Source organism: Pygocentrus nattereri, chromosome 22, assembly GCF_015220715.1.
Source record: "Pygocentrus nattereri isolate fPygNat1 chromosome 22, fPygNat1.pri, whole genome shotgun sequence".
Lineage (NCBI taxonomy): Eukaryota > Metazoa > Chordata > Actinopteri > Characiformes > Serrasalmidae > Pygocentrus > Pygocentrus nattereri.
The window spans coordinates 34,215,439-34,229,368 of NC_051232.1; the positions used below are offsets into that span (position 1 = coordinate 34,215,439).

The window sequence follows — 13,930 nt, forward strand, 5'->3', positions numbered from 1 at the left end:
GTGCCAGTATAACAGTGTTAATACACTATATTCCCAAAAGTATTCGGCCGTCTGGCTTCACACGCATATGAACTCAAGTGACGTCCCATTCTTAATCCATAGGGTTTAATATGATGTCGGCTCACCCTTTGCAGCTATAACAGCTTCAGCTCTTCTGGGAAGGCTTTCCACAAGGGTAGGAGTGTTTATGGGAATTTATGGCCGTTCTTCCAGAAGCACATTTGTGAGGTCAGACACTGATGTTGGACGAGAAGGCCTGGCTCACAGTCTCCGCTCTGATTCATCCCAAAGGTGTTCTGTGGGGTTGAGGTCAGGACTCTGTGCAGGCCAGTCAAGTTCTTCCACACCAAACTGGCTCATCCACGTCTTTATGGACCTGCTTTGTGCACTGGTGTGCAGTCATGTTGGAGCAGGAAGGGGCCGTCCCCAAACTGTTCCCACAAAGTTGGGAGCGTGAAATTGTCCAGAATCTCTTGGAGCTGAAGCTTTAAGAGTTCCTTTCACTGGAACTAAGGGGCCGAGCCCAACTCCTGAAACACACCCCCACACCACACTGTGGTCATGGAAGTGATTGGAACACCGCTATTCAGTGATTTGGACGGGGGAGTGAATACTTTTGGAAACATAGCGCATTTGGAAAGACCACTGCTGAATGTGTGTGCTGTTTTGTGATTTGACTGTCCTCAAGCTCACTCACTGCTTTCTCTCTCTCACACAGCCCACCAGAGCAGAGCTGAAGAGTTCTGGTTCTTAAGCCCACACTGCAGATCGCCATGGATACCAACAGCTTCAACATGAGAAATACTGAGAACGACTGTTTAGCAAATGTTCAACAAATGCTCACGCTCTGAGAATAAAACCTCGCACGCATGATATCCAGCCCTGCCAGTTTATTAGGTACAGCTATACTCAGTTTAATCAGGAACATCAACCGTGAATACAGCTGTCCTTCCTGCCTTCAGCTCAGCAGGGCACTCGCTTTACCTCCTCCCCCAGTGGCACACACTGAATTAGCCTTGCATCACTGACAAGCCACTACTATATCAGCATCACTGCTGTCCTGGGAAAGGTCCACCACCCGTATCATTTCTGATCAGCGGAGATCCTGAGGTGGTCCCTTTTCACTGATGGACAAGGTAGAGGGAGTCAACACGTTGCAGAGCAACAGATGGGCCACAGTCAGTAACTGTAAACTTACAAAGTGCACCTCTACAGCAGGTGTACCTAATAAAAAGGCCAATCAGTGTAAGTTAATGCTGGACGTTATTGATAAAACTCTTTGATAAAAAGCTTTCTGAAGTTATCCATATCAGATTGTATTTAATTTGGCATTAATAAAGCTGACCCATCTTGGTTTCCTGTGCGCTGAAGGAATGCTTTAAAAACCCGACAGCTTTTCTGACTGTTTTCTTCTCTTAACGCCACACTAGAGAACCTTACACAGAAAACTTAATCAGACAGGAAAGATATTATATTTAATATTTAGGCACGTTGCTCCTTCCAAATAATCGGAGGCACCCAGTTAACAATGTGCAATGCGGTTAACTTTCAGGTCACGAGGATCTGATGAGGATCAAAATAACAAAAAACTGAGCACTTTCCAGAAAGAGAGCTGCTATTTCATCGTCATTAACATGGATATAATGTCCATACAGTATGGCAGAGCTGGGGAAATATGACCATATTTATCACCATCCTGATAAATCACTCCACAGTATGGTTTTCTGAGCGCAGTAGGAATATCAGGACTTAAGAAACACTTCCCAGCTGCATGTTTGATTACAGGGCATACGTAGCCCTGTTTAATCTGATGTAGTGCATCATAGTGCATGAAATGTGGAAAACAAATAATCAGATTCATGATTTTTGATAGTGATTTTTAAATGTGGCAGCTTTTTGTCTAATCTGAAGTGAATAAAACCTAAAATGGTGACACATCGTGCATCATAAAAGCGTCTAAGTATTGCGATATTATATCATCCAGCTGATATCATGGTGTACAGGTAGGGAAAGCGCTACTGCAAGGGTTCTATGGTCACTTCTGCATTCGTTAACCAGCTTACACGGTCATGTCCTCGAGAAAAGGGCAAAAGAACAGAAAGGCTTTAATGTGGCCTGGACTTGCACTACCTGTACCGGACTAACGGGAACGGTCAGCATGTTAATAATCAGGTTTGGTACAAACGCTTGCATCACTGGGCGGTTGGATGATTGTGGCACTTGGATCCTGATGCCAAGAAATGCAAACAATTAGCGAGTGTTGTAAATGTTACGAAAGGCCCAGTTAACATTTCAAACATTCCCAGACCTGAATAAACATCCTTACTTAGCGCACTGACAGCTCTGTGTTTCATTTGGCCAGGATAACCGGCAGAAAGCCGCGCAGCTCATTTCGCTTTCTTTGGAGCCAAAAGATCTAAAGCATTTCCAAACCACACACGTCTCCGTTCCAATCGCATTTCACCTGGAAGCGCAAAACTCAATAGCAGGAGAAAAGCCCATCAATCAGGAACACCAACTGACCAAATAAAGACCAAAATGCCGTTCCTGCAGTGGTGCTGCAGTACTTACATCAGTGAGATTTTCCACTTTAAAGACTAAAAGAACCAGTCAGACAAGTACCGTCTCCTGGCAACCGCCAAACCCAGACTCGTCCATCAGATTTCCAGATGGAGAAGCGTGATTGGTCACTCCAGTGAACACGTCTCCACTGCTCTAGAGTCCAGTGGCGGCGCTTTACACCACTGCATTCCACGCTTTGCATTGGGCTTGGTGATGTAAGGCTTGGATGCAGCTGCTCGGCCATGGAAACCCATTCCATGAAGCTCTCTACGCTGTTCTTGAGCTGATCTGAAGGCCACATGAAGTTTGGAGGTCTGTAGTGATTGACTCTGCAGAAAGTCGGTGACCTCTGCGCACTATGCCCCTCAGCATCCGCTGACCGCTCTGTCATTTTACGTGGCCGACCACTTCGTGGCTGAGTTGCTGTCGTTCCCAATCGCTTCCACTTTGTTATAATCCCACTGACAGTGGACTGTGGAATATTAGGACAATCAGTCCTGCTTGTGACATTTACTTGTTGTAATCAATCTCAGACAGTGAGTGGTGGTGAACTGGGCAGGGACTTCATATTTGTTTGGCTACTCAACGCACAACTCGCTGGTCATAACAGGATTACACCCAGGGTCCACTGCTATCGGCCACGCCTGATCAATCAAGCTTATACTATAACTCATGGGTGAACATGTGGGGCAACTACATTGGTTAGTATGGCAATAAAACACTGAATCTTATTGAACACTGAATCTTGTATGGCTTGCTTGGAAATCAGCTGAAACTGAATCTTTTTAAGTGACACAATCAAATAAAACTCAAATTCATCCTTTAAAAGGGGAGACAGTCAAGATAAGTTGGTGTCAGAAGTGGGCTTCTTTAGTTCTGCACTGGAGCGGCGAGGTTCATCAACCAAGTCTGTGTTAGCACCACAGTTTAGAGGTGGGCGATATTTTCGTGACACACAATATGTCATTACTTTTTCAGACATCTGATCAGTTGGAACAGAGAAAAGCAAACCAGCGGTGCTACATTAAAAAAAAAAACTATCAAAAAAGTTTGAACACAATTATTTTTATTCAATATTTGGCACCAAATCCAGTTAAACTGGACAAATTTCTCTCTATTTATGATTATACCTGAACGAAAGTCAGCTTGTGATGATGTACACGATGTTTTATCACGATTAATATATATATACTGCAATGTTGCCCAGCCCTACCAAAGGTTTCTGTTATATAATAGATACCATTGCATCAAAGCTCTAGTTCAAAACCAAAGGAGAAAACTTCAGACATCAAAACACGTCTGAGTGACAACATTCGGACTAAAAACTGTGTGAATCCGATTTTTCTAGACAGTCACAGCCGTATTATCTCAGGTAACCAGACATCCTTGAGGAACTCCAGGTGCCTGAGACAGACTAATAGCGAACATATCCAATGTCTGCATGGTAAAAAGATATCTTAACAAGTGAAATTACACCAAGTGTAGTTGATATTTCTAATAATTCTCATTTTAGGATGCTGTAAGCTTGATATAAGGTTATTTAACTTCCTGCCACTCGTTTGAAGTGATTAAGTCAAGTAATCTCACTGCATAATCAGAAAATCTGTCTCGTTTCCAGCATCTCCCTTACAACAAGCTAAATACTCTGCCCCTGAGATAACTCGCCTTAATAAAATCATCTTACTTTATATTAAAATCACTAAAACATCTTATATTAAGCCTACAACAGTCTCAGAATGGGAAATATGAGATATATTGACCTGATTTGAGGTCATTTCACTTGCTGAGATATCATTTTTTGCAGTGTGTGCAGCATTTCTATGCAGTCTGTATCTGTACACATCAATAATAGGCCAGATTTTATACTTAAGCACTTTAAAAGCTCAAATCAAACATGTCCAGTGAGCTGGTAGAGACAACAGGTGCCTCCATGTGATTTGAGGTCAGTCTGGTTTTAAAACGAATAAATATAAATTCATCTCAGAGCTAAAATGCAGTTTAATATGCATTAGTGGTCAAATCTGTGGAAATGACTGCCCAGTAAGTCTGTGACGCCTGCCTGTAGGGGCATTTCACAAACCAGGGAAGAGAAAAAGCAAACCTGTGTGGGTGAGGCAGCAGGAGCACCATCTTGTGGGCAGGGAAAAAAGGGCAAATGTTGACCAGGGAGTCACACAAGTGTGCCATTCAAGCATGTTTACTGACGTGGTCGAGAATGCAGGAGATAACGAAGTAAACTCCAGCTATTCAACGATTCAATGACCTCTAATGAATCTGCATTGTTTGACCACTAAGTACTATTCCAGAGCAATGGCAGAAGCATCTTCAGACGGCAGGTTCTCCACATTAGAGATGAGTCTAGCAAAACCTAAACAGTGGTCAGGAACGATCTACAGTCCACCAGTCCACCTGAACCGGAGCTTTTGCTGGTACTTAAAACACAGACCTCAATACATTTCACGAGTGACGCTTCATGGAAACCTCCTACAACTTGAGCTGCACCGGTGGTCTCGTCAAACAGCCAATCAAAAAGCAGCATTAAAGGTACCACGTGATCAAATCAAACAAGATCATTTCATCAACACGTCATGGACATACAAATGAAAATATGTTACTGGTTTGCTGGGAACTAGTTACCTTACTGCGTGCGTCAGGCTCGAGTCCCCGTGGGCCCAAGCACCGCAGACAGCGCACTGCCTCATCTAAGTGATAAGACATCATTTGAAAAGCTCCCTGTTTTGGAACATTAGTTCATGTTAGCCCGCTCTATTTTAGATTATCCATCTCTCCTCTTTTGGCATAAAACAGCATTTCGCTGCTTTCAGAAGAAAACGCCATACCTCCAACATGGTAACTTCACAGGAGAAGGAAAAAACAGGCTTTTAATGTAAATCAATGGAACCGGACGTCTTTCCAAGTCGTTTTGGGCCATTTCTTTTAGTCCATTCATCATGAAATTTACGCACCATGTAGAGAAGAACAGGCAGTTTCAAATTATCTCAAAAACTGAAAAACGAGATACGAGGCAGAGCTATAATAATACAAATACAGGCTAAATAGCACATTACACTAAGCAAAACTACAGAGGAGCCCTTTTTACTGCTATATAGAACCATTTTTAAAAGGTTCTATAAAAAAAAAAAAAAACAGCAGGTTTCCACAACAGAGAATATTCAAAGTGTTCTCCGAGTTGTCATGGTTCCATATTGCCCTTACTAAAGAACCTTCGCAGAACTCCTCCCCTTCTTTTTTACATACAATACATGAAAAAAAAACAAGCTACTAGGAAAGTAAATGGTTAACCGATTAACTGCTAACCACAAATAAACAGCAAACAATGAGTTTATTTCATTTTATTCCGCTTCCAATAAGCGCTTCTATCTGAATAGGTGGGTTTATCATCCAAATCGAGCTACACTGAGGAATACCTGAGGGAGCAACTGCTTCTGCTAGATAGGTCTACTAAAAATGAAGTGCACAGCTTTAAGTGGTGCTTTTCTGGACGACAGCAGCACAACTACGACGATGTACCAACAAACACAAACACCCGCAAACGAAAACACAGACAGAAGGGCAGCTGCTGTCTTTCGCTAGAGCTGGGCAAGATGACCGTACATATCTTTAACGTGATAAATGATTACATTACACAAGAGTTAGCCCCGCCCATGCGAGCTGATTGGTTGAGCTGCGTTCTAACTGCGCTGTTATTTCACCACATCACAGGTTTTTCACAAACACCATCACTCCACTGAGACGCCGTTGCTAAGCAACGACTCTGACAGCTGTAGGAGACGCTCGAGCCATTTGAACGTTTTTACTTCTGACTTTGCCACAAACAGAAAACGGACGCTGTTAAGACCACATCTGACCGACAGCCGGTTTGGTCCGACTCTGAAGACGAGACGACGCTAAATTCCCAAACTGTCGTCTCCACTGAGCAGCTTTTCAGTCGGCAGCTGAGACAGAAGAACAGCTGGACAACCTGGAATCAGCCAGAAATGAACCCAACACCATTCGCCAAACTAAACGGGCTGTAAGAAGCTTTACAGACCGGCTGGAACAAAACAACATTAATACTGATCTGGACAAACTGACCAAACTGAGCTGAACCTGATATTGGCTCAGTTTTACGGCTCAGTCTGATTTGGTCCGACTCTGAAGATCAGACACGTCTGGCGAATGGTGTTGGGTTCATTTCTGGCTGATTCCAGGTTGTTCAGCTGTTCTTCTGTCACAGCTGCCGACTGAAAAGCTGCTCAGTGGAGACGACAATTTGGGAATTTAGTGTAAGGGGCTGGAGAACGAACTGCCGGCTGAGCGGCGAGTGGGCGGAGCTTGTTACTCTGACGTAGCAACGATCTTAAACACAACATGCTCTTCTGACCGTATCATGCGTATCGTCAGTGTGTTAACTCTGACCAACTGCACGTTTCATCATAAGCAGAGCAAAATTAGTCCTGTTTAACTGGATTTAGCGACAAACACTGATTAAAAAATTCAGTTTTTGACTGCATATTTTTGTATAATGTAGCACTACTGGCTCTTTTTTCTCTGTTCTGACTGATCACACGTCTTAAATAAATATCGAGGCATAATGTATCGTTCATTTTTTTTGAAAAGTCACAATATGATCTCGTCGCTGATCAAAGCGGTAAAAAATGGTAACTTTACAGGAGGAGGCAAAAACACTTAAGTTTCAACATAATTCAAAGTAAACAGATTTTATTCCAAGTGACTTTACAGCATTTCCATTGGTCCATTTCTCATAAGCTTCTCAGACGACGTGAAGGATGGCTGGAGTGTTGAAATGATGTAGAAAAATAAAAATGGACAAAAATGGAGATGCCTGGTTTTCTTTGGGCAGTGACGATATTTTTGTGATACTGCCCCCCTCTGACAGAAAGTGTGATGTATGGAAAGTGTGATGTGAGGAAAACAAATATCGGCTTGGTCAAACATCTCCAACAAATGACCATCGCTTAACGGTTAAAAAAATTAGCCAAAACCTTTCATCCTTACTAGATACAAATCTTCCAAACTAGTGGAAAAATTGAGCGTAGTGTTTTCGGCTTGGGCCGGTGTTCGATTTGGTTAATGGTTACATGGACATGACACTACATGCAGCTTGAAAACAACAGTGAGCAGCATGACAGCTTCACCATTCAAAGCCAGCCTGTGGCTTAGCAGCTCACTTCCCATCCCTGGTAACAGTCTCCCACTGAAGTGGGAATACAAAAGCCAAGAAAAGACTGGACTCCAGTCCAGATGAACTAGGGAGAGACTGAAAGCAGGTCACTGTTTAGAGAACCTCAGTCTCGATCATAAGCATTCCAGAAGAAGGCTGCGGTTCTCCGTAAGAGATCTGAGAACGCAGAGGGAGCGGGAGGCAGAGGAGTGGCCTCAACACCTTGAGGATAGACAGAGAGAGTGAGAATCTGCAATAGTATCACTTCAGCATCCTTTCAATGACACAGCAGTGTAAGGTAACCTGCTGAGGACAGATGTCTGCTCAGGCCTGACTGCGGCTGACGGGCTGGACGAGCTCCACTGCAGACAGAAGACGTCGTGCGTCTCCCTCGTTAACATTGTTGTAGTGCCTGAAATAGTACTGGGCTTATAACATGGTGCCCTGTTAAAGGTCTGCCTGATCAGGAGAATGTTGATCATACCGGCCTCGCTGCTGAGTGGGCCTGGTGAGTAAGGACTAATCAGCGCGGTCAGGAATAACTGATAAAAGCGCATTCTGACCCCCTGTAAACATGCGTGCACCCTTCATACATCAGTGCTGTGGGAGTCACGAGAGCCTGATTTTGTGGCTTAAAGAGAAACAATCCCCGCCTGTGATGATGTATGGAGGAACTTCTAAAAGCTACAACCACTTCGGGGGTGGATTTCAGGGGGCGGGCCGCTTTGACGGGTTTTTTTATGCTGAATAATTAAGAAGGAAGGCCTGACTCTGCTGGAACGTCAAATATCTTATGGCAGTAACTGGCATAACGGTCTTGAAGTCATGAATGAATTACTGAAGCGACAGAAACGACCCAACTTGGCAGCCTGGCTGTCTGGATTCCTCACCTGTTTGGCTTCTTTCTCTGGCAGAAAGGGTTAAAAAAATCAGCGTTCTTGACGTTCGGTGGCCGAGGTGAAGGCTACGCTGATACTAGCAAGGTTGTAATTATTACTCTGTAGATCAGAGGCTAAGCTAGAACTCGGGATCAACCACCACAAGGATTCCCAATGGTTGTATGATGTGTTTGGGTAATGCATGCTGGGTAATGTAGTTAGAGAACACTGACAGAAACTCCTGAATTCTGTCAAACCGATGAGGCTGCAGGACATGATGCCGTACAAACATTTACCATATATACATACGTGCATACACATTATATCACTGTTGTCGGATCAAAACCTCTAACTTTACAGGAGAAGGTAAAAACCTACTCTACTGCTAATGTAAGTCAATGGAACCGAACGTCTATTCAAATCACTTTAGATCATTTCTGTTGGTCCATTCATCATGAAATTTACACACAATATATATGACCACAGATACTTTCTATTCATGTCAAAACCTGAAAAACAACAAAAACGGAGATACGAAGTTATGTTCCAACAGCAGTGAGATATTATATATATATATATATATATATATATATATATGGGCAAAGCTCGACTGCATCACGGAGGGCTTTGGGATAAACCGGCTAGTTCTCCATTATAATTAGTTCCCATGAAAAAAAAAAAAAAACAACAACAACAACAACAACAATAAACAATCTACATTAAGTTACATTACTTTTTTCAGCACTTACAGACTTTAATCTATAACATTTATGCTTTACTTACATACTTTCATCAAGTATTTTAAAAGCACACAAAAAATATAAAAAGCCAACACTTTATCACTTATCAGCTTCTGACTGGGCTGAAATCTGGCAACCCTTTCCGGCGGCGTGAAGACTCCAGACATCTCACTGGTTTCTACAGAAGAGAATGTATAACGGAAAGAGGCCGATTTCCATATCATAGAGGTGGACGATATGAAAAATGGAATAATCCGTTACTTCAAAAAAATCTTCATAATACTCAATATGAAAATATTTATTTTCTCCAACATCTTATTAGTTGGAATGCAGACAAAAAGATAAGATAATCCTTTATTAGTCCCACAGTAGGGAAATTCAAAGAGACATTAGTGCTACATTTTAAAAAAATACTACCCAAAACCGCGAATATAGGGACTTTTATTCAACATTTGCCTCTGAATCCAGTTCAAAGGGGCTAATTTTGCTCTCCTTGTAATGAAACGTTGAGGTGGTCAGTGTCTAGAAGTTCAGAAGTTCAGGATATGTTCAAAAATAATATTGCCCTGTGCTGTGACATAAATGATCAGACTACAGTATAAACTGTCACATTGCCCAGCCTTACGCATCACAAATCTTCAGTTTATTACTGGAGTGTGAAAACTGACTGGACCCCACCTGAAACAGGCTGTCGCTACAGTTCTTAAAAACCTTCAGTGCCAACCAGCAGAAGTAGCCAAAAAAACACTTACTTTACTAGAACTGCCAGCACTGCTGATGTAGAACGTCTGCAGGAACAAGCAGCTTCATACTGTGTAGAATAGGAACGTGCCAACTGCTGCCTGGCAAGATTCACACACTGTTATGTGTGCTAGCATTAGCTGGTGAAGTATTAATAGCCTCATGGTTCTCTAATCGGCAATAAGGCTTCATAACAAGTGCCTCGCAGCCTCTCAGGCCTCAGAGTGCGGCGTCTTCCCAAACTAAACAGTTTTGATATCCAGTCGTCCAAATGTTAAGTGAAGGGTCCAAATGTGGTGCGTATTTACACAAGTGTAAAACGCTGTCACTCGAGCCAGTGAGTAAATCACACGGCCACCCGGGCCGAGTCCAGTTCAGCCCGCCGGACAGAGCCGTCCATACATGGCCTCAACATAACAAGCAATGACCAGTGATGCAGGAAAGTGCGCAAAAATACATCACAATACTTTAAAAAGGGCCCATGTCCTACATCAGTGGTCACCAACCCTCTACTTTATGGCTGGAAGACCAGGACCAGGGTTGGTGACCACTGTCCTACATACTTCTTGCATCTGACGTCCAGTTGTGCCATTTGTGTGGTTGCATGTACCAAAACTAACATAATTCATTTTACATGACCATTCCTTGACCTCTCTTTATCCCTTAGCATTAAACATCCAACACCCCTCCCACTACAAACAAAACTTGCCAGCACAACCTAAACCCCTCCCAGCACAAACAAAACTTGCCAGCACAACCTAAACCCCTCCCAGCACAACCTAAACCCCTCCCAGCACAAACAAAACTTGCCAGCACAACCTAAACTCCTCCCAGCACAACCTAAACCCCTCCCACTATAACCAACCATCCCCCCCCCCCCCCCCCCCCCCCCCCCCCCCCCCCCCCCCCCCGGCACAACATAAACTCCTCCCAGCACAATCTCAACCCCTCCCAGCTCAACTGAAACCGCAGAACAGGCTGAACAGTTGGTAAATGGTTGCCGCGTAACACGCTGATTTGCATATTCCCTCCTACACAGCAATTGGATTTCCATCCAACTAACTGGAGACACATTTGACTACAGAGTAAATGCCTGTGGCTGAAATCTAATCAGGATACAATCCAGATACTGGACACATGGAGTGACCAGGTGCTAATGGGGCCTATAACTGGCCTGACACTGTCTCAGTGACACACGCAGCCACTAAGGGCTCTAAAACGAGGATTCTCTCAGGAAAGCGCACTGCGACACCATTTATCAACACGACGGCGTATCACCTCATCACCCACCTCCAGCAGGATCGAGTATCGAGCAGAAGAGTGAAATCCCGACGCTGCGATTCTCTCTGTTCTCTCCCATGTGCACTCTTTCCTTCCCTGTGCCTGGATCTCTCCTCTCCCCCCCGATTTCCTGCGCTTACGCAATATCACTACACAGCTGCCAGAGCGTCCCACAGCCCTCCGCATCCGTACCGCTCACTACACTCTCGCTCCCTTTCACGCTTTCTTTCATGCTCCCTGGTCCACACGCATGCGTTCTCTCCTCTCCTCTCCCTCCTACACGCTCTCCTGGAGGAACGAGTGGAAGAGGGAAGGAGGGAGAGCAGGAGGAGGTGCGGTGGGCCGCAGTGTGAAGGTGGGAAGCAGCTTTCTGAGCTCAGTGCCGAATTCGTACCCTCAGTGATATGATCAGACGCAGCAGCCAGTCCTGAGGGCAAAGTCACAGTAACATTCATGGGCAGTGCGGAGCCAAACAGCTGCAGCGAGGGGGGATAAGGACAGAGAAAAGGGCAGACAAACAACCCACGGAGGGATTCCAGAACCCAGATTAGTCTCAGGGGTAACTAAATCAGACAGCCGACACATCAAAGCCGAACCAAGCTCACCTGCTTTGGAACCGGAATCCTAATAGAGCTGTCAGATTTCACGATAATCGTTATCCGTCACATACTGGTGGCGCTCCGATCGCAGCTGTGCAAGTAGGCAGCAATTTAAGGCAGCGCTCCCGAGATGAAGGCTGCCCCATGCGGAAGGCAGCGTGAGGCAGCTGCGTTCTAAGGCGCCTTATTTTGACCAAGTCTGAAGGCAGCATCGCATGAGTCCTGCTCAGCGAAGGCCATCCCACAATACCGTTCACCTGCTCACCGGCCGAGAGAAAATAGTGCCGAACGACTGAAAGCTGAGCGTATTTGAGGAAAACAGTGCAACCAGCGCTACAGACTGACTTTCTCCCTGAACGATGAAATCATGTATTCATTATATATATATAAAAAAACCAAAGCTCCTCTCAATACGGCCAAAACCCCTAAGTTCTACCCTAATAAGTAGAAATACACTAAAAACAGTAGTAAAAAAAGTACCGTTATATGTGCAAAGTTGAAAGAAAAATTTCTGCTTACTGGACGAAGCAGAAGTACAGAAATGAAATGTTTTTAAATAAAATATCACAAACACTGATTTCTGCTGCTCTGCTGGTGGTTGGTTAGTGTAGTGGGTAACACCTCTGCCTTCTACACTGTAGACTGGGGTTCAATCCCCACCTGGGTAACCACCCTACACTATACCAATAAGAGTCCTTGGGCAAGACTCCCAACACCGCCTTGGCCCCCCCTGTGTAAAATGATCAAGTTGTAAGTCGCTCTGGAGAAGAGCGTCAGCCAAATGCCGTAAATGTAAATGCTTGTCTGGTATCGCTGTGCTCATCAGTCACGTCAGTGAATCGGGTGCCTGCTGATGGCTAAATTTCAGACTAGGAGCTCAGAAATCAGAAGAGAACTAAATAAAATGCCCATTAGCTGCTCAACAGCCTTCTGGATGTGTGGTTTATCCCCTGGGTGCGCTGTACTAAAGCAGGTTCACTAAGGTGGATGAGGACAGTGAAAGAACTGAATCAGGAACTAAGAGTCGGGATCATCTGTATTCATCTGGAGCGCCGAGTCGAATGTTTCACGACAGATCCGACTCCTCACAGCAGCCTGTTCTCGCATTTCCCGTTCCACCTTAAATGAAGCCTGAGGCATCAGAACGTAACTGCTGCACCATTTAAGGTGGAACATGAAAATCTGACCCAGAAGCAGGCGAAAGAGAAACGTTGTGACTTTTTAGGGTTTGGCAGTTTCTCGTTGCAGATCAGTTCAGCTGCGCAGCCACAACAGGGCAGTAAAAGAGGGGCCACATGATCCTGACCTCTGTTTTGGGCATTCTACAGGGAGATCCACTCGAAAGAGGCCCCGAATATTCTGCTGTAGGGACGAAGCATCTGAACCAACACACCTTGACAAGTGTGTAATCAATCGCATTACAAGCGATGCTGGAAATGATCTCCGTTTTCTGTCCGACACATGAAGGGGAACGGGGGGGTCTGCACTCGGAAGCTGCAAGCTGAGGTTAAACACAGGGGCTTGTGGGAAGCTCCATACCCTGAGGAGCTCACTGCACGTTGATTCATCGGAGAGAGTTATTACAGAATATTCAGGGCCTCTTTCCAGTGAACCTCCCTGTATAACGGATATTAATGCTGGTTATCTAACAAATATATAAATAAAACCAATGCCGAGACCCTGTTAAGAGCCGTACGCTGTACTCGCCACACCTCAGCCTCTCAACAGGCCACTCCCCGCTCCACTACAGTCGCTCGGCTGTCGTTGGCATTCGTCGCCACCACTTCACGCCTGGCAGGCTACTCTCACGGACTGGTCCGAATTAGCGGCTGATCCACTGCCCCTCCTCCAGGAACAAAGTGGGGATTTTGTGAAGCAGCCCATGTGTTGAGAGTGACCGCTTCGTCCACTGGCATCAGTCCCAGACGAGTCAACACGAACAGC

The 13,930-nt window shown here is 44.7% G+C and overlaps 1 protein-coding gene across 3 annotated transcripts in view; it reads right to left on the reverse strand.

Annotated features, from left to right (window-relative positions):
* Nucleotides 1-13,930, reverse strand: part of LOC108414519 (spectrin beta chain, non-erythrocytic 1-like) — a 147,861-nt gene that overhangs the window by 120,866 nt on the left and 13,065 nt on the right. The window contains exon 1 of one of the 3 annotated variants that reach the window (XM_037532860.1): nt 11,397-11,492. The exons of the other annotated variants lie outside the window; for them this stretch is intronic. The gene's annotated coding sequence lies outside the window, so the exon portion shown is untranslated. Of the gene's footprint in view, nt 1-11,396; nt 11,493-13,930 lie in introns of those variants that run through there. 3 annotated transcript variants of the gene reach the window in all.